Source organism: Saccopteryx bilineata, chromosome 4 (assembly GCF_036850765.1).
Source record: "Saccopteryx bilineata isolate mSacBil1 chromosome 4, mSacBil1_pri_phased_curated, whole genome shotgun sequence".
In the NCBI taxonomy this organism is placed as follows: Eukaryota; Metazoa; Chordata; class Mammalia; order Chiroptera; family Emballonuridae; genus Saccopteryx; species Saccopteryx bilineata.
Window position 1 is genome coordinate 165145850 of NC_089493.1, and position 20752 is coordinate 165166601.

A 20752-nucleotide genomic window follows, 5' to 3' on the forward strand; every position below is an offset into this window, starting at 1 on the left:
CGGCTCCCTGGGGTCCCCGCAGAGCGCCTGCCTGGCTGCGGGACCCCGTTGCCAGGAGCAGTCAGGATGCGGCAGCGTCTCCATGGCAACGCGGCATCTCGAGCCGTGAGCTGCGCTCCCCCGGCACCCCGCAGTGGGCAGGAGGCCGAGCCTGGCAGCCCCTCCCGGCCCAGCAGCCAGCGAGCTGGGCCAGGAGGCCAAAGCCTGGTGGGAGGGACTGAGGAGGGGGCTTCTTATTTTTCTAGAGATGAGCTGACCTGCCTTTACTTCCTTTCTCCAACTGGGGAGACAATATGAGGGCTCTGTCCTCTGCCCACGTGCAGCGCTAGCCTCCATTTCTGGCCAGGAAATCAGGAACAGGTTCTGGCCAGGGCAGGAGACCCCCACTGGCCTAGGGACATCTCTGATTTAAGTTCTGGCTGTGAAAATGGCACAATTATCTAGGCTTGCAGGGATGTTGTGTGTGAGTGGTGTGTGTATGTGTGTGTGTGTGTGGTGTGTGTATGGACACTGAGGCACTTTCAGGAGTGGCACCCTGGTCCAGGTTATCAGTGCAAGCCTAGTGACTTCCTGTACCCACCCAATGTCTGCCAGTATCCCCACTTCCCACAGATGATGCCCATGTCCCCAGGACCTGCCAAGAACTGTCCCAATACCCCATTTACCTCTCTGTTATGCCATTTCCCCAAACCCACTAGTGCTTCTCTGGATGGGCCCAATGACAACCCCCCCCACTTCCCACCCAGTGCCTCAGGTACTCACTCAATATCTTCCCGGTGCTTCCCAGTATTTCCAAGTAATGTCTCCAGTTGTTATCCAGTATCCCCCTATTCCTGTTCAGTACTTGCATATACCTACTCCAGCCTCCTACTTACCACCTAGTCAGCACTGGGTGCTCTACTTCCAGTTTAGGTTTGGTGCCCCCCCCATTAAAAATTTTTATTTAGGCCCTGGCCAGTTGGCTCAGTGGTAGAGCATTGGCCTGGTGTGCGGGAGTCCCGGGTTCGATTCCCGGCCAGGTCACACAGGAGAAGCGCCCATCTGCTTCTCCACCCCTCCCCCTCTCTTTCCTCTCTGTCTCTCTCTTCCCCTCCTGCTGCCGAGGCTCCATTGGAGCAAAGATGGCCCGGGCGCTGATGATGGCTCTGTGGCCTCTGCCTCAGGCGCTAGAATGGCTCTGGATGCAACAGAGCGACGCCCCAAGAGGGGCAGAGCATCGCCCCCTGGTGGGCATGCTGGGTGGATCCCGGTCGGGTGCATGCGGGAGTCTGTCTGACTGCCTCCCTGTTTCCAGCTTTGGAAAAATGAAAAAAAAAAAAAAAAAAAAAAAAAAAAGGAAAAAAAAATTTATTTATTGATTTTAGAGAGGGAGAGGAGAGAGAGAAACATTGACTTGTTGTTCCACTTGACTTATGCATTCATTGGTTGATTCTTATATGTGCATTGACTGGGGATCAAACCCACAACCTTAGCACGTTGGAACTACACTCTTAACCAACTGGGCTACCTAGCCAGGGATGGTGCCCCTTAATATTCCCCAGAGACAATCCACTGTCCCCAGTATATACCTGGTGGCTCCTAGTGCCCTCCTATTATCCACTAGTACCTGCACATCCAACGTGGTCCTTGGTACCTTCACAGTACCTCCGTTCTCCCAGGGCTAACTTGAACCTCACCTCCTCTCGAGCTCCGTCAGACAACGGTGCTCTCAGTGGCCAGGAGAGGGCGCACAAACGGTCAGCCGAAGACAAGTGCCGGGCGCGGCCGGGGTGGAGGTCGAGGTGCTGCGTTGGAGACCCTTGTCTTACGGAGCTTGAGTCCACGTCCAGGGTGGGGCTGCATTTCGGGGGAGTACTGCCGGGAATGACCGCACCCGGACTCCGCATCCTCTGCTAGCCCCTCCGGGGGAGTCGCCGCCTGCGCTGTCGTGGCTTTGGTTCTGGGAAGGGGCGCGCGCCCTCTGGTGGTCATGGAGCAGCGCAGCTCCCTGGGCAGCTGTGCTGGACGTGGTGGTGCATTCTTTTCCTCCCTCATCCAGCGTCCTAATTTATTGGGTCTGTCCTCCAGCGGAAGTGCAGAGTGGAGGTGGGTGTGGTGTTGGGGTTGTTGGCAAACCAGCACCCTCTCTGGGCGCTGAGCAGAGGGACTGAACGCTGGGATGAAGGGAGAACATTGGTTAAGGAGCTTGGGACTGAGAGCCCCTGGGAAGGGACTGTGGAACAGAGTGGTGGTGGTGTGGGGAGGACTAAGCAATTTGGACTTTTATATGGGTGTACTGCTTGCAGAAGGGGAATGGGAGAAAGGTGGTGGTGGTAGGATGAGGCATTTCCATTTCAGGCCAGGCAACTCCCGCCTGGCCCAAAGCCCTAGCAATGGCATCCCCATTGGTCCAGATCTACTTACTCCTCAATGACCCCATTACTGCCTCTGCCCACCTACCAGTCCTCAGTCCTCTCCCCATCTGCCTGGGCCTTTTTTCCCAATCTTCAGCAGTGCTGGAGGGGTGCGGGCATCCTTCCCCCTCCCACAGTGTGAGGTTTCCTCTCCTCTGTGAGTTGGGGAAATGGATGGAGCTACAGTAGGAGAAATCCAGGTTAGACTTCTAGATTTGGTGACCTTGGTCTGTAGGATCATCCAGGGTCAGATCTGTGAACTTGTGCCCATCCCTGGTCTAGCATCAGGTCAGCATTCAGCAAGCCCATGTTCAGTGAATTAGTGAGTTCCTTTCAACTTATAGGAATAAACTTTGAGATGCCTCCTCCATACTCCTCATCATTGTATGGATGGGGAAACTGAGGCATGCAGCAGGTAAAGAATTATTCCAGGATCACCAGGAGTGGATGGGTGGGTAGCAGAACCACGAGGCTATGAAGAGCACTGATCTGGTCTGGGTTTGTGCTTATTTCTAATACTTGCTACAGAAGCTTTGACAAGTAATTTTTTTTCCCCTAAACCTCAGTTTCCTCATTTATAAATTGAGGATAAAAACTTTACTTCCCAGGAGAGCTGTGATGATTCATTCTGATGCTGCTGATGTTGGGGAGAATAATAATGATCATAGGCACTGTTAGCTGAGCACTCACTTTGTGTCAGGTGCTGTGCAAAGTGACTCAGCATATGACATCCAGGGTTGTTATATGAGGTCGACAGGTAAAACACTTGGCTCAGGGCCTTCCTGAAGAGGCTGTCAGTAATGACCAGCTCACAGGCCAAGTGACAAAGCACCTACCTACCTACCTGGCCTGGTGCCCTGCTCCAGACCTCCAGGAGGAGCTCCAGAGCCCCTCTGCCTGTGTTAGGGCTGGAGGCAGAGGGAGGGACAAAATGACCTTGGGCTGTCCCCTGTGCAGTACTCCCACATTCCCTAGGCCCAGATCACATTTCCGGCCTCTGGGGAGGCCAGAGGGGGCTAGCTGATGGAGGAAGCATGTGTCCTGGCCTGGGCAGCTGGACCTGGGGGCCTTGCCCTGGAACCTGGGGCCTTTCCTGCAAACGGAATATCCAAGAGCAGGAAGGAAGGAAGTGGGGAGGGGGAGGAAGAAGGGGGAGAGAGAAAGGATGGGACCAGCCCCAGCTGGGAGTGAGTTGTCTCTAGGCCTGGCCAAGAAAAGAGACCATCTGGACTGGCCTGGCTGGGAGACCACTGGACTGGTCAGCCTGGCCGGGGCTTGAACTTGTGTGGTGGTGGTGGGGTGGTCAAGAGAAAAGGACGAGTCCCATGCTCTATCTTCTCATCTGTGTAACGGGCACAAGAACACCTCCTTCCCGGGCTGGATGGGAGTGAAAATGAGATCAGGAATGTGAAGTGCCATCTGAGCCTGGAACACAGTAGGTGCATCACACCTACTGTGAGTCCCTCCTCCCTGACCTAGTACCTGATCCATGAGACAATAGATAGCTCACACATACTCCCCTTGCCTGTGCACTCATGCATTCACTCAACAACCATTTCTGAGCCCCTATTATGTATTGGGGTCTGGGGCTAATAACCCAACAGGAGCCAGTCCCTGCCTCACACAGTCTGTCTGTAGTGAGGGAGGAGGGTGAATCACCAAGCAGTAAAGAGGGTGCACAGGATCTGTGACAGTTTAGAGGAAGTGCCTGACCCAGCCTGGGAGGTGAGGGACAGCTTCTCAGAGGAAGTGATATTTGTGTCAGGACCCAAAGGATGAGTGTGAGTTAGTCAGAAGAAGGGGCATGGAGAGGAAGAAGATTCTGGGTAGAGAGAATGTCAGGTCCTACGCTCAGGGTTCGGGGAGGGCAGGGCTATAGCTACAGCAGAATGTGTGGCCATGAGTAGCGGTGGGAGGGGAAGTAGGATTTTGGGGCTTAGGGATGGGGCTGTGGATTTTATTGGGGAGCCACTGAAGTTTCTAGACAGGGGTGGTATAGTCAGAGTAGAATTAGGCTCAATGGAGGGCACTCAGCACCTCCATGGTATGACCTGCCACCTCCATACCTTCATCTCTCATGGCTCCTGGCCCCCCCACCCCCCCAGGAGCTGCCAGGCGGGAGGTAATGTTGCCTAGTAACTGCTCAGGTTTTCCCAGCCCCTTTCTTTGCCACGCCTCTGCCTGGATATTATTTCCCCAGATAAGCAACCCCTTACGCTGGCCGGCCATGAAGACAGCACAGGGAAAGACAGAGCCTCCTCCGGCCCTTTTTCTTTCAGATGAATGTAGCCAGTGTTGCTGGCATGTGTGCGAGTCCAGAGTAAAATAAAAACAGTTGAGGTCGTTTGTGCAGTTTTCCCACCTTTTGGGTAAGAATGAACTACGTATGCACGCACAAGCTACAAAATACAAATTGTAAGAGTTTAGTGATTCTGAGTATAGGTGAAATGCCCATATATTTTCATTTGAAATTGACATTGCACTATATAAAGATGAACGGTACGATTCATGCTACTCATTTAAATTTTTAATTTTTCTTTGACATTAAACAGCAGATACAGTAAAAACCTTGAAAAGTTGAGAGGTAGACTACATAGCAGAGCTTGATGTGTATTTACTTTTCTATTTTGTGCCTTTCATATTGGGTTCTTTTCCCTGGCTGCCTGAACAAGGGAGTCTGCATGTTCATTCTGTTCGGGGTCCTGCAATGCAACCAGCCCCGGGTGGAGGACCCCTCCATCTGGTTTAGGGAGGGGGGCTGTGAGGTCGGAACTGCCTCTTCTCTGTGCTATACCTCCCAGCTTGGGCAAGGCCTCAGCCCTCCCTGGGGGTTCCTCTCCAGTGTTTGGGGCAATGCTGGGCAGCTGGGGAAGCTAGCTCCCTCAGGCCTGAAGGTGCTGCTGGCCCTGGCCTCTGGGGGCATCTTTGCTGACTACCAGGCTGCTGTCCAGTCTGCAAGCTTCATGGGGTTCCTGGTGCCCTCCCCTTAGGATGGGCTCCCAAGGGCCGGACCTCCAGAGGGGCCTCAGAAACAGGCTGTTGTGGAGCCAGAGATGGGTACTTTCTACCCTCTCCCAGACCTGTTCTTAGTACAGGGGGGTTCTCTTTCCTTGGCTTACTTTTAGGGGCAGTTAAAGGAGAAACAGAAACCTCTTGGCATTGATCAGCTAGCAACCTGCAGCCGGTAGGAGGCCCTCCCAGAGGCAGAGGGAGGAGGGCCGGCAATGCAGCAAGGTGAGCCTCCTCAGACTGGGCCCCTGGTGGGGCCAGGGGAGGAGCAGGCAGCACGGGCTGTAGGGACTTCCTCTCCCACTGTTTGTCTTTGACTCTAGTCCCAGAACCACCAACTTGCCCAAGCTTTCTGACCCCATTTTCTACTTTATACTGCGGGATAATGACTGTACCTGCCCCAAGGATTGCTATGAGCATTCTCTGAGCTAATCCACAAAAACATTTAGTGCACAACTGGACACTTAGAGACTGCCATTCACAGAAACTCACCTGTTATGGAAAAAGACGTTGGTGACTTACTGGGGCCTACCTCCTCTGCCAGCAGGAATGACCTCCATTCCCTCTCTCTCTCTTGGGTTCGCCTCTTCTCCTCTTTTGCTTCCCTCATGTCCTCTTTTTGCTTTCCCTTTAGTATACCAGGTTCATGCTCACCTCAGGGCCTTTGCACTCGCTGTTCCCTCTGTCTGCAGTGCTAGTCTCCCAGATACTTGATGACTGTTATTTCTTGGGTCTTAACATGAATGTCACCTCCTCTGGATAGTGTGCCTGACTTTCTCAGCTGACCTCTTCCTGATGAAGCCACTATTACCTTTCACTGTCCTAATTTTCCATACAGCACTCGATAGGTGATCATTCTGTTTACTTGTTTGTTCAGTGTCTTTCTTGCCTCCCCCGGGCTGTGAGTCTCAAGTGGGTGGGCAGCTTGTCTGACTTGTTCTCCATGCCCGCAGTGACTGGCAGCACATAATAGCTGTATCACATAAAGCCCTGCTTTATTAAGCTCACAAGTTTAATAAGTGAGGTAGGATGGCCTGACCAGGTGGTGGCACAGTGGATAGAGCATTAGACTGGGATGCGGAGGACCCAGGTTTGAAACCCCAAGGTCGCCAGCTTGAGCGTGGGCTCATTTGGTTTGAGCAAAGCTCACCAGCTTGGACCCAAGGTCGCTGGCTCGAGCAAGGGGTTACTCGGTCTGCTGAAGGCCCACGGTCAAGGCACATATGAGAAAGCAATCAATGAACAACTAAGGTGTCACAACGAAAAACTGATGATTGATGCTTCTCATCTCTCCGTTCCTGTCTGTCTGTCCCTTTCTATCCCTCTCTCTGACTCTCTCTCTGTCTCTGTAAAAAAAAAAAAAAGAAGAAAAAAAAAAGTGAGGCAGGATGGAACAAGCCAACAAACGTTTTGATACATATGTTTTATTTGTTGTTTTTAACTGTGGTAAGAGACACATAACATAAAGATGACTATCTTAGCCAGTTTAACGGTTGAGTTCAGTAGCATTAAGTACATCACCTTGTGCTGCCACCACCATCACTCCCTTCTAGCCCTCTTTTCATCATCCCGGACGGAAGCTCTGCTCCTGTTAGACAGTAACTCCCCATCTCCACCCTCCAGCCCCAGGTGACCACTGTTTTACTTTTTTGTCTCCATGAATTTGACTACTCTATATAGCTCCTTTAAGTGGAATCATACATATTTGTCTTTTTTGGATTATTTTTCTTAGCATAATGTCCTCAAGGTTCATTGATGTTGTAGCATGTGTAGAATTTTCTTCCTTAAAAAATTATTTATTGATTTTAGAGACAGAGAGAGAGAGGGAAGAGAGAGATTTGTTGTTCTATTCATTCATGCATTCATTGGATGATTCTTGTATGTCCCCTCACTGGGGATTGAACTGGCAACCTTGACATACCGGGAGGATGCTCTAACCAACTTAGCTCTCCAGGCAGGGTCCTAACTTTTTAAGGCTAAATAATATTTAATTATATGTATACATCATATTTTGTTTATCCTTTCCTCCGTTGATGGACATTTGGGTTGCTTCCATGTTTTGGCTATTGTGAATAATGCTCCTGTGAACATGGGTATACAAATATCTCTTTGAGACCCTGCTTTCAATTATTTTGTGTATGAATACCCAGAAGTAGAATTGTTGAGTCATACAGTAATTGACCATACTGTTGTACAGTAGTTGCACTCTTTTATATTCCTACTAATAGTGCACAAGCGTTTCAATTTCTCTACATTCTCATCAACACTTATTATTTTCTTAAGATTTTATTTATTTATTTTAATTTATTCATTTTAGAGAGGAGAGAGAGAGAGAGAAAGAGAAGGGAGTGAGGAGCAGGAAGCATCAACTCCTATATGTGCCTTGACCAGGCAAACCCAGGGTTTGGAACTGGAGACCTCAGTATTTATTGATTTTAGAGAGAGGAGCAAGAGAAAAAGGAAGGGTAGGAGCAGGAAGCATCAACTTGTAGTAGTTGCTTCTCACATGTACCTTGACTGGGCAGGGCCTGGGTTTTGAACCAGCGACCTCAGCATTCCAGGTCGACACTTTATCCACTGCACCACCACAGGTCAGGCTATTATTTTTTTTGTTTTTTTTTGTTTTTGATTTTGTGATAGTCATTCTAATGGATGTGGTGGTATCTCACTGGAGTTTTGATGTGCATTTCTCTAATGATTAGGATACACGTTTTGAAGAAAACATGTTTTGAGAGAATGGAGGATAGAGCCTTTTAACTCCAGTAGTCTGGAGCTCTGTGGTCATGAAGGAAATGATAAAGTGAGGCCTAAAGAGAGGAAGGTGGCAGGCAGTGGAGGATCTGGAGGAAGGACATTTTGGGAAGAGGGAACAGTACATGCAGGGGACCTGAAGTGTGAGTGAAGGCTGCATAGTTTTGCTGGAAAAAAGACAAACTGTGGGCCAGGGGCTGGTGGTGGGAGTGTGGTCTGAGGGGCAGGCAGGTCTGGGTAATTCAGGGTGTTAGTCCGGGAAAAGGAGTTTGTACCTGCAATCTATAGTTTCCTTGGGTTGTTGGGATGAGTGGGGCGGAGGGGGGTGTGGGGACAGAGGGATACATGCACAGAAAACAGGAGTTGATTGGGCAGTGATGTTGTCCTGTGTGCAAGGGATAGTGCGTCCATACAGACAAGTGGTGCGTTTGGGTGTGCACATGTGTGCACACGGAGGCCTGGGGTGTATGGGTGCTTATGTGTGTGTCTGGATACCTCCCAAAGCCTGTGATCATTATGTGATCGCTCTCAAGAATGTGCTCTCCTGCCTGACCAGGCAGTGGCACAGTGGATAGAGTGTTGGACTGGGATGCGGAGGACCCAGGTTCGAGACCCCAAGGTCGCCAGCTTGAGCATGGGCTCATCTGGTTTGAGCGAAGCTCACCAGCTTGGACCCAAGGTCGCTGGCTCGAGCAAGGGGTTACTCGGTCTGCTGAAGGCCCGCGGTCAAGGCACATATGAGAAAGCAATCAATGAACAACTAAGGTGTCGCAACGAAAAACTGATGATTGATGCTTCTCATCTCTCCGTTCCTGTCTGTCTGCCCCTGTCTGTCCCTCTCTCTGATTCTCTCTCTGTCCCTGTAAAAAAAGAATGTGCCCTCCTGCCCACAGTGGCAGCCCTGGCCGGGAGAGTGTAGTGTTGCTTCCTTGGTTTCTACCAGTGGTCTGGAACCATCAAGAAGGATCCGGAGCCATACCTGGGGGTTCAGACTAGTCTCTGATAATGACGACTTGTCTTTGAAGGTTTGGAAACAAGGGCTTGACCGCAGGAGACCAGGAGATGGCTCCACGCCCCAACTCCACGCCCCAACTTTGCAAGGCCGCAGGGACGCCTTGGCCACAGGTTAGGTGAGTAGGGCCGGCTGCTGCAGTTCCGAGAAGAGCCGCACGAGGGCAGCCGAGGTCACGGAACCGCGGAGAGGAGGCTGGAGTAAGAGGTGCGAGAGGACAGTTGGGGTGGACCCAGGGGCCGGCAGGTTTGGGGGTGCACGTCTGCGGGCCTCTGTGGTTTGTTTCCGCCTCCAAGTAGCTTTGTATGTGAGGATATGACGAAGTCATCGCCATCCCACTGGCGCCTCAAAGCAACATCCTCTCCTCACAGGCTCAGATAAATGGAACCACTTGCCCAAGGCCACTCAGCACTGGGATTCCGCCCAGGCCTGTCTGCCTTTTCCTTTGCTCTAACCACTGACCCACCCTGAATGAATTCATCTGCAGGGCAGTGCTGATTTGTTTATCAGGCTCCTGGCCTCCCCTCACCCTCACTACTCACTGCCTCTGCAGAGTGCCCTCCCACCTTGGGCAGTCTGGGGAGGGGGGCTTGGACTTGAGATCTCTCTGAGGCCCCTGGGGAGGAGAGGTTCAGGGCCCCGGGATGAGCTCAGATGCATGCCCTGAACACATGGTAACAACAGCCCGTAGTAACACAGGCCCTCCTTTCTGACTTTCCCCTGAGGCTTGGAGTTTGGGGAGCAGTATCTAGGAAACTTGGCTGAGCCCCTGGCCTGCCTCTGGAGTTGCTGCCACCTCTACTGAGTCTCCGGCCACGTCCAAAGGAGAGTGAGCTGGGATACAACCAGGGGCCTCCTCAAAAAACCCACTGCCACCCTTCCCCAGTCCTCCATATAAGTGTGTGACTACAGCAGTTTGGCTGTCCCTTGAGGAAAAAACATGGATGGTTTCAGCTGAGACCATTGAACAGAGAGGCAGATTGAGGCTCAGAGAGAAATAAGGGACTCCTTATTTCTTATCAGGATCATTTCTCAAGGCAGGGCCTGAGGTCCTGTTTATTTCTATCTAGAAAGGGCTAGAGAACCCTAGGCAAGTAAGATATATACCACAGGTTGGAGATTGAGGGGCCAGAAGGACTATGTTCTGGGCATCCTTCTCCAGAAAGTTCTCTCTGACCCACCCCCTCTGCCACTAGTGTCAGAAATGGCCTTAGAGTTCCCTTGACACTTTGATTAATGAGGCTAAAAATTCACTCTTGAGTTGCTTTAAGGGACCTCAAAGACCCTCAGTCCATTTTCTTGGTCATCCTAGAAATCCAATCCCCTTTCTAACCTTTCTCACAGTCAGCTGCCCAACTTGCTTGCACACCTCATGTAACGGGGAGCTCACTATCTTAAAAAGCAGCCTGTTCCATTGTAGGACAGATCCTTCTAGTGATACCAAGCTGGCCCTCCTGTGCTATTCAACTGTTGGAACTAGCTTGTCCTGTGGTACACAGAACAGCCTCTGTGGGCAGCAGAGAGGGCTGTACCATACCACCTCCAAGCCAGGCTTCTCTCCAGCTTAAATGGTCCTAGTTCCTTTCCTAGCCTTTCATATCCTGAGTAGTTCTCCACTGGGTATACTCTGGGTGGGATTGGTCCCTTTTATGGTGACGACTTTTTTTCTCAAATTTTATAGTGAGCACCCATATAATCACCACTCAGAATTTATAACTTATGCTAATATTATATTTGCTTTATCACTATCTGTGCATCACACCTTCATCCATCAGTTCAAAAGGCAAGTTGCAGGTAGCAATACATTTCACCCAAACACTTCAGCATGCATATCACTAACTAGAGTTCAATATTTGTGTGTGGTTCTTTGCTTTTTGAGGCAAAATTTATACATAATGAAATGCACAAATCTTAAGTTGGTTGAGTTTGGACAAGTATATGCTTGTACATGCCAACTCCTCTCAAGCTACAGAATATTCCCATTACTACAGAGAGTTTCCTGGTCACCCCCTGTCCCCACTGGTTCTTGTCCACATGGCCCATTCTATTGAATGTCATAAAGAAGGAATCATGGCCCTGGCCGGTTGGCTCAGTGGTAGAGCGTCTGCCTGGCGTGCAGAAGTCCCGGGTTCGATTCCCGGCCAGGGCACACAGGAGAAGCGCCCATCTGCTTCTCCACCCCTCCCCTTCTCCTTCCTCTCTCTCTCTTCCCCTCCCGCAGCGAGGCTCCATTGGAACAAAGATGGCCCGGGCGCTGGGGTTGGCTCCTTGGCCTCTGCCCCAGGCGCTAGAGTGACTGGTCGGGACAGAGCGATGCCTCAAAGGGGTAGAGCGTCGCCCCCTGGTGGGCGTGCCGAGTGGATCCCGGTCGGGCGCATGCGGGAGTCTGTCTGACTGTCTATCCCCGTTTCCAGCTTCAGAAAAATACAAAAAAAAAAGAAGGAATCATGCACTATCTACTCTTTTTTTTTAGAGACGGAGGGCAATCTTTTTTTTTTTTAAAGACTTTATTAATTCAATTTTCAGAGAGGAGAGAGAGAGAGAAAGAGGGAGAGAGAAAGAGAGAAGGGGGAGGAGGAGGAAGCATCAACTCCCATATGTGCCTTGACCAGGTAAGCCTGGGGTTTTGAATCAGCGACTTCAGTGTTCCAGGTCATTGCTTTATCCCACTGCACCACCATGGGTCAGGCCCTATCTACTCTTTTTGTATCTGGATTATTTCATTCATCATAATGTTTTGGAGATTTATTAGTATAGTTATTCCTTTTTTTTTTTGACAGAGACAGAGAGAGAGTCAGAGAGAGGGACAGACAGTCAGGAAGGGAGAGAGATGAGAAGCATCAACTCTTCATTGCAGCTCCTTAGTTGTTCATTGATTGCTTTCTCATATGTGCCTTGACTCGGGGGCTACAGCAGAGCAAGTGAAACCCTTGCTCAAGCCAGTGACCTTGGGCTCAAGCCAGCAACCTTGGGCTTCAAGCCAGAAGCCTTTGGGCTCAAGCCAGTGACCATGGAGTCATGACTATGATCCCACGCTCAAGCCAGCAACCTTGTGCTCAAGCTGGCGAGCCCATGCTCAAGCTGAATGAGCCTGTGCTTAAGCCGGTGACCTTGGGGTTTCGAATCTGGGTCCTCAGCATCCCAGTCCAATTCTCTATCCACTGCGCCACCACCTGGTCAGGCAATAGTTTGTTCCTTTTTATTGCTGAGTAGAATCTCTTTGCATGGATGTGTAACAGTTTGTTAATCCATATGCCTTCTGATGGACACCTTGGGCTGTTTCTCATGGACAGACGAATGGATGGCTGGTTGCCCAGCTAGGTCTCCCTGCCCTCAACTTGTATGTTTGTTTTGTTGGTACCTGAGGTCAGTTTTTTCATTAGCCCTCATTAAATTTCATCTTTTTTTTTTATTAAAAAAATTGTTGTGTTTTTTTTTAGAGAGAGAGGAATGGAGAGAGAGAGTGAGACAGAAATATTGATCTCTTCCTGCATGTGCCCTTATCAGGAATCGAACCCACAACCTTTGTGTTTTAGGATGATGCTCCAACCAACTGAGCTATCTGGCCAGGGCCATCTTATTGGTTTTGACTTAACCCTCCAGCTGATCCTGATAATGATGAGAGTAGACAACTCACATACACTCACCTTGTGCCAGACACTAAACTAACCCGTTCAGACTTCAGAACCACCCTGAGGTAGCTACTATTATCCCATTTTAGAGATGAGGAAATTGAGACACAGAGAGGTTAAGTAACTTGCCCAAGTTGACCTAGTCATAAATGTCAGAGCTGGGATTAGAACCCAGGTACTTTGGATCCAGACATCGTGGTATTAACTGCTTACTCTGTTGCTTCTCCTTAGTTTCTGATGTCATCTCCCTCTATCTTCCAGTTTCTGTAAACACACTGTACTTGCCTCTAGGTCTTTATTCAAATTATTGCTTCTAAAATGAAAAGCCTGTGGACCAGCTAAGTCTAGGACTGAGGATAGAGCTTGGTGGCTTCTTTTGTGTTGGCCTATTCTATTTGTCAGTAATCCTCGATGGTGATTTCTTCACCAGCTGCAAAACCTTGGAGCCAGCTGTGGTTCCCACCATGGTCTCAGGGCAGCATTCATCAAACTGCCTCTGCAATGTCCACACGTCCAGGATTTCATGTCAGTCCCCAGGCTTACCTGACCAGTAATTAAGGGACCAGAGCAGGGCTAGAGTAGCACAAGTTGGGGCCCATGAGGGCACCTAGTAACCCCTCCATAGCCCTTGGATCTTGGCTCAGTGTCCAGCATGTAACAGGCGCTCAACAAATGCTTGTTAATTATTTTTTGAAGGCCACTTAATTTTATTTTTTTATTATTTATTTATTTATTTATTTATTTTTTGTATTTTTCTGAAGCTGGAAATGGGGAGAGACAGTCAGACAGACTCCCGCATGCGCCCGACCCGGACCCACCCGGCACGCCCACCAGGGGGTGACGCTCTGCCCCTCCGGGGCATTGCTCTGTTGCGACTAGAGCCACTCTAGTGCCTGGGGCAGTGGCCAAGGAGCCATCCCCAGCGCCCGGGCCATCTTTGCTCCAATGGAACCTCGGCTGCAGGAGGGGAAGAGAGAGACAGAGAGGAAGGAGAAGGGGAGGGGTGGAGAAGCAGATGGGCGCCTCTCCTGTGTGCCCTGGCTGGGAATCGAACCCGGGACCTCTTGCACACCAGGCCGATGCTCTACCACTGAGCCAACCGGCCAGGGCTAATTTTATTTTTTATTGAGGTAAAATATTCATAACATAAAAGTTATCATTTTACCCACTTTTAAGGGTACAGTTCAGTAGCACTTTAAAAGTATGGTGTCACCATCACCACTATCTATTTCTAAAACTTTTTCATCATCTCAAACAAAAACTATGTCCCCACTAGACAGTAACTCTCCATTCTCCCTCTCCTCAACCCCTGGCAACCTCTATTCTACTTTCTGTTTCTATGAATTTACTTATTTAGATATTTCTTGTAAGTGGAACTATGTAATAATTGTCCTTTGGTGTTGGTTAATGTCACTTAGCATATGTTTTCAAGGTTGATCCCTGTTGTAGTGTGTCAGAATTTCATTACTTTTTAAAGCTGTATAATGTTATGTGTATGCCGCACTATTTATCCATTTATCTGTCGATGGACACTCAAGTTGTTTCCACCTTTTGATTATTGTGAATAATGCTGCCATGAAGCTTGTTAATTGTTATTTCATAATTCCTTTTTAGTCATGTTCTCTCCAACCCTTTAAATGAAGATGGCTCTTGCCAAGGTCTCCAGTGGCCTCCAGGTCGCTGAATCCAATAGTCAGTTTTCAGTCTTCATCTCAGCATTTGACTTGACTCGGTCCATCTCTTTCCTCCTTGATGATGTTTCTTCATTTGTTATAGGATCCTACATTTTCCTGCTTTTCTTCTACCTCTCTGGACACTCCTTCTCAGTCCTCCTTCTTTTCTCCCTTTCCTCCTAACAGGCTCCAAGCTTGATACTCTGAGATACCCTGTCCCCACTCCTGGGTGGCCTCAACACTCCTCTTGCATCTACATTGCTAGCCCAGACCACCTGCCTATCTGACATCTTCACTTGAGCGGCCAATTGACATCTCACACTCCACCTGTCCAAATAGCCCCAGCTTTTCCTTCTCCAATACATCTTCCCCACTTTCCCACCATAGTTCTGGCAACTCCATCCTTCCTGTTGTTCAGGTCCTCAAATTTTGCGTCACTCTATTTATTTATTTAGTGACAGAGATAGAGAGAGGGACAGATAGGGGCAGACAGACAGGAAGGGAGAGAGATGAGATTCTTTATTGCAGCTCCTTAGTTGTTCATTGATTGCTTTCTCATATGTGCCTTTACTGTGGGGCTACAGCAGAGCGAGTGATCCCTTGCTCAAGCCAGCGACCTTGGGCTTCAAGCCAGCGACCTTTGGGCTCAAGCCAGCGACTATGGGGTCATGTCTATGATCCCACACTCAAGCTAGCAACCCCGCACTCAAGCTGGGGAGCCCACACTCAAGCCGGATGAGCCCCTGCTCAAGCTGGCGACTTCGGGGTTTTGAACCTGGGTCCTCTGCATCTCAGTCCTACACTCTATCCACTGTGCCACTGCCTGGTCAGGCTTGCTTCACTCTTGACTCCTCTCTTTCTCTTACACCTCACACTTAATCCCTCAATTTATCTTATTGGCTTTACCTTCAAAGTCCAGAGTGCTAACCATTACACAATGGGGCCTGGCTTTACCTTCAAAATAGATCCAGAGCTCTGGCTAGATAGCTCGGTTGGTTAGAGCATTGTCCCAAAGTGCAGAAGTTGCCAGTTCAATCCCTGGTCAGGACACATACAGGAACAGATTGATGTTCCTGTCTCTCTTTCTCTCTCCCTTCTTTTCTTGCTAAAATTAATAAATAAAACATTTTTTTAAAGTGAAAATACTTTAAAAAATCATCCATAATCTGGCCACTTCTCACCAGCTCCCCATCCTGGTCCAAGTTCCCATCCACTCCCCTGGGAAGTCTGCAGTCCAGTCCGACGCTCTATCCACTGTGCCACCCCCTGGTAGCCTCCTAACTGGTCACCAAGCTCAGCCCTGACCCTTTCAACTTATCCCCAACACAGAAGCCAGAGGGAACCTTTAAAAAGATAAGTCAAATCAGGTCATTTCTCTGCCCCAAACTTTGAGTGGTTCATGTTATTGAGCCAAAGCCCAAGTCCTTACAATGGCCTACAGGCCCTGTGTCTTCTGGTCCCCGCTAGCTCTCTGCCTCATCTCCTGCTCCCTCTTCTTGTTTGACTTCTTGCTGTTCCAGGACTATGCCAGGCACACTGCCAGCTCAGGGCCTTTGCACTGGCTTCTTCTTTTTCTTTGAGAGAGGCAGGGAGAGAGAGGAACATCAGCTGCTCCTGTATGTGCCCTGACTGAGGAATTGATATAGCAACCTCTGTGCTAAGGGTTGGTGCTCCAACCCATTGAGATATATGGCCAGAGCTTAATTTTTTATTAATTTTTAGGAAGACAGAGAGAGAAAGGGAGAGAGAGAGAGAAAGGGGAAGGGAAGCATCTGTTGTTCCACTTAGTTGTGCATTTTTGGGTTGCTTCCTGTGTGTGCCCTGATCAGGGATAGAACCTGCAACCTTGTTGTTTTGGGATGTTGCTCTTAACTGACTGAGCTAACTGGTCAGGGCCCACTAGCTGTTTTTATCCCTTGGGAATCTCCTCCCCCAGATATCTACATGACAAATTCCCTTACCTCTTTCTTGTCTTTGCTCAAATTCACCTTCTCAAAGTGTCTACCAGTAGTAACACTCTATTTAAAGTTGCGATACCCCTCAGCCTGTCCACCCTCCTAATTCCCTTCATGCTGGCCTATTTCCCCTGTAGTACTTATTACTGTCTATAATATAATAAATACGTTTTACTTGTTTATTGTGTCTGTTGTTATATTTCTCCCCCCACCCCCACTGAAAGTGATTCAGGAGGGCAAGGATTTTTTTTTTTTTTATAGAGACAGAGAGAGAGTCAGAGAGAGGGATAGATAGGGACAGACAGACAGGAACAGAGAGAGAGATGAGAAGCATCAATCATCAGTTTTTCGTTGCGACACCTTAGTTGTTCATTGATTGCTTTCTCATATGTGCCTTGACCGCGGGCCTTCAGCAGACCGAGTAACCCCTTGCTTGAGCCAGCAACCTTGGGTCCAAACTGGTGAGCTTTGCTCAGACTGGATGAACCCACGCTCAAACTGACGAGCTCGGGGTCTCGAACCTAGGTCCTCCGCATCCCAGTCTGATGCTCTATCCACTGTGCCACTGCCTGGTCAGGCAGGAGGGCAAGGATTTTCCTCTTTTGTTTACTGGTATGATTCACCTAGAATAGTGCTTGGAACAGGTAGGGCCTCAGCAAATGTTTGTTGAATGAACAAATGAAGGAAGGAAGAAAGTATGAGAATCTGGAAAGAGGTCTGTGGTCTAAGTTGGAGCCAGGAAAAGGGGGGCTTTGGGCTGTCATGAACACAGTGCTGGGCAGCAGCCATTCACTGCCCCTGGGCACCCTCCCCCTGTTTTCCTCTGGGCCAGGTCCCTTCCCACCATCAGTCCATATGGATTTCCTGGAGCTGACCCCACTCCTCACTCCAAGGGGGCCCGTGGTGCTTTAGGCCACAGGGTTTGGTTCAGGGCTGGCCATACTGTATGTCACTGGCTGGGCCAATGAGACTGAATCCTTTGTTTATATTCATGGCACGGGGATGGAGGGGGATGCCTTCTGCCCGTAAAGCCCGACATAAGCTCAGAGCTGCCTTAGCCATTTTGACATTCTGCTGAGAGAACTTGCCCAGGAATAAAGCTAACACAGAAGACTAATGGCCACAGATGTGGAGAAAGACCCTGTTCGGAAGCCTGGATTCGGGACTGCCTGTGGCTGGATCTACTCCTGGACTTCATTTACATGAGCTCTTTGCACCAAAGCCAGCCTCTGTCACTTGTAACTGCTTACACCGTGCCTGCCTGAGCTGCTGAATTGGGAAGTGAGGAAGAGGTTGAGTAGGGGCCTGAAGGGTGTGAAAGTCCCAAGTGGGAGGAGATGAATATAGAGGGCCCTCAGTGATCAGTGCTGAATGGAGGGAACATGGGAACATTCCTTGGCCCTGCCCTAGAGGAGCTCTCAAGTTGTCAGGGGAGAAGGACGTGTGCACTAATGGGGCAGTTCTTGCTATGCCAGCGGTAAACTAATCTAAGGTGGACTGCGCCCAAGGTTGGGGCGGGAGGTAGGAAGAGGTAGCTCTCCTCCACAGAGCTCACTTCTGAGCGGCCACTCCCCCAGCCCCCTCCAGGACGGGCGGAAGAGCTCAGTTAAAGTACACATCAGGGAGTGGTCTGGGCTCTGCCACTTACTACAGAGGTGTGTTCTGGGGTAGGTCGCGTAACTTTCCTAGCTTCAGGTAAAATGGGATGAATGATTTCCACCTCATAGGGTTGTTGTTTGGATGAAATGATGTAATGTGTGACATGAGATAATGTCAGGAATTTAGCATGAACCTGGCTCACAGAAAACTCAGTAGACGTCCGCAGCTATGATTAGTGTTTTCAGCGGTCTCCTCTAGCCAGTGATTGTGCCTGGTGGGCAGATGCAGTTCTTGTAGACACCGGGAGATGGCGCCATGATCTCAAAGCACATTTCTGACCAACTGCTTTCCGAAGAGCTCCGTAAGGGCTTGGGCGGGGCGGCTTCTCGAATCTCCGCCAGTTAGATCCTCTGCTGCCCCCGCTGCCGTGGGTAGAGGTACCTGCACTCCCTCAATTCCAAGGAAGAGGTGGCTTGGTCACCATGGAATAGGCAGGGAAACCTCAGTTTTCCATCTGTATTGTGGAAAAGCATGGCCTTCCAAGACAGCCATGCTTCTCTCTTCCCTCCTGCCTATGGGCCAAGTGGAAGAAATGCTCAGGTTGGACCAGGCAGAGGACTTCCAGAACGAGCGGGCATCCCAGCGCAGAGGGCCTGCGGCTGGACAGCGGAGCGCGGCTGGGCTTGGTGCTGAAGCAGGGGGATGACCCATATGATCTCTGTTCACATACTTGCTTGGATGTGAGAGAGCGCGGGTCTCGCCAGCGACTCGGCACGCTCTGGTAATTCTGGGTCCCGCCAGCAGAAGGAGACAGAGAGCCGCTTGGGCCTCGCACGGGCCTCCTCGCAACCCCCGAACTCGCCCTCCTGCGAACCGTCCTGGCTTGGCAGTGATCCCTGGGCAGGAGTGGACTTGTCTGGTGTCCCTTCACTTTGATAAAGATTTGCCCTGCTCCCTCCTGCTGGGTTTCTTGGGAACAACGCATGGGGTGAGGGAAAGGTCATCTTCAACCCTAACTGCATCCCCCAGCTGAGCCCCACCGACCCAGGGCCTCAGTAACCTGGATGGGATCTGCTGGCCACTCTAATCCTAGCAGCTCCGACTAGGAATGGGGTAGTGTTATCTCCCCCAGGGTAAGGATCCTTTCCCTAACCTGCCATTACCCAGGCCTGATGGCCAGCCCAACCTCCGGAAGCAAGGCAGTGCCTACCCTATAGCACCCTGACCAGTTCCTGGCATTCCCCTAGACAAGATCCTGGAGCCCCACAAAGGCCCTCAGACAAAGTTCTGGGCCCATAGCCGGCTGGCTCTGGGCTCTTCAAGCCCCTGGCATTCCCTGTGGGACTTTGTCCACCAGCCCTGGACCAGTATTGCCAGAGCCACATTTGCTGGGGGAGGGGGTGGGACAGGCAGCTCTCAGAGCTTGAGCAGTCAGTCTCTCTTCCCTCCTGCCTATGGTCGTGCTCCCCTCCAGGTGACTTCTGCCTACCTGATGCTTGCTCGGGTGGTGCCCTTTTCCCACTTGCCTTCTCTTCCTTGCTGCAAGTCCAAATGCTCGCCTTCTTCAGGGACCTGCTCATGTTCTATCATTCATTCAGCAAACACTCACTGAGACCCTACTGAGCTTCAGGCCCTTGCTAGATGCTGGGATCCAGCGATAATAAGGCACACAGTTGCTGCCCTTCCTGGAGCCCACATTCCAGGGAGGCAGTAGGCAGGAGACTAGTAAAACCCATACCTAAAATTTGATTTCCCTTGTGATAACTGGGGTGAAGCAAATCAGTTGTTTTCTCCAGGAAGCTCAGAGGATGTTTGCCTCTGAGTTGTGGAGGGAGGGACTTGGTCTGGGCCCCACCCCCCACCCCCCAGGGCCTAGCACACAGACACAGTAGGTGCTCAGTAAATGTTTGTTGAATGAGTGGATGAATCACTACCTCACAGCCAGGGGTTGTCCACTGAGAATGGCCTTTCCTCTCCACTCTCCCTGCCACCTAACCCAGGAGTTGTAGGTAATGTTGGGGATTGTACAGACTAGACCCTGGCCTCCAAGTCCCCCCACCCCCCACCAGGACTTTATGACTTTCTGCCTAGCTCCTTACTGCTCAGCTTCCCTACCTCAAACTCTTTCAGAATCCAGTACCTATGAGTGAATTTGCCCATGATCTCTCATTTATCCATTCTGTGGCATTAGTGTCTTTTAGGTGCCTACTGTATGTTGACCCTGGGTTCAGGAGGAGCTGGTGACCCAAAGAGGACTGAGAATGGTCCTTGACCTTAGGTTGCACCCAGTCCAGACAGTAATGGCACAGAGTGATGTGTGCTGTGATGGGGGAGATAATGGCACTGTGTGGGCCTGGAGGGAGCATGCCCAGTCTGGAGGCACCTCCTCAGAGATGCCTTCTCTGACCACCTTGCTGAAGTGGTCCCCACCCTTCCAGCTAGGTGCTGTCAAATCCCCCTTTTTTGGTTTCAAAACACTTTTTAGTATCTTCAGTTTCTTTATCTGTTAGTATGCTCTTTATCTAAACACTTTACTGAGTGCTACTATATTCCAGGCAATGTACTAGGCCCTGGAGATACAGAAGTAGATGAACAAATTTTCTGCCTTCCTGGAGCTTATGGTCTAGTGATGGTAGTGATGTTAGGGAGACAGGCAATAACCAGAATAAGCAAGTAAAGATGTGGTATACAAACATGGATTATGGAGAAAAAGAAAGCAGACAAAAGG

General features: G+C 50.2%; 1 non-coding gene across 1 annotated transcript; it reads left to right on the forward strand.

The window, feature by feature from the left end:
- The first annotated feature begins 11238 nt into the window (after positions 1 to 11238).
- Positions 11239 to 11314, forward strand: TRNAA-GGC (transfer RNA alanine (anticodon GGC)). Its single transcript has one exon. It is a non-coding gene; the product is annotated as a tRNA-Ala (tRNA).
- Positions 11315 to 20752: the final 9438 nt, after the last annotated feature.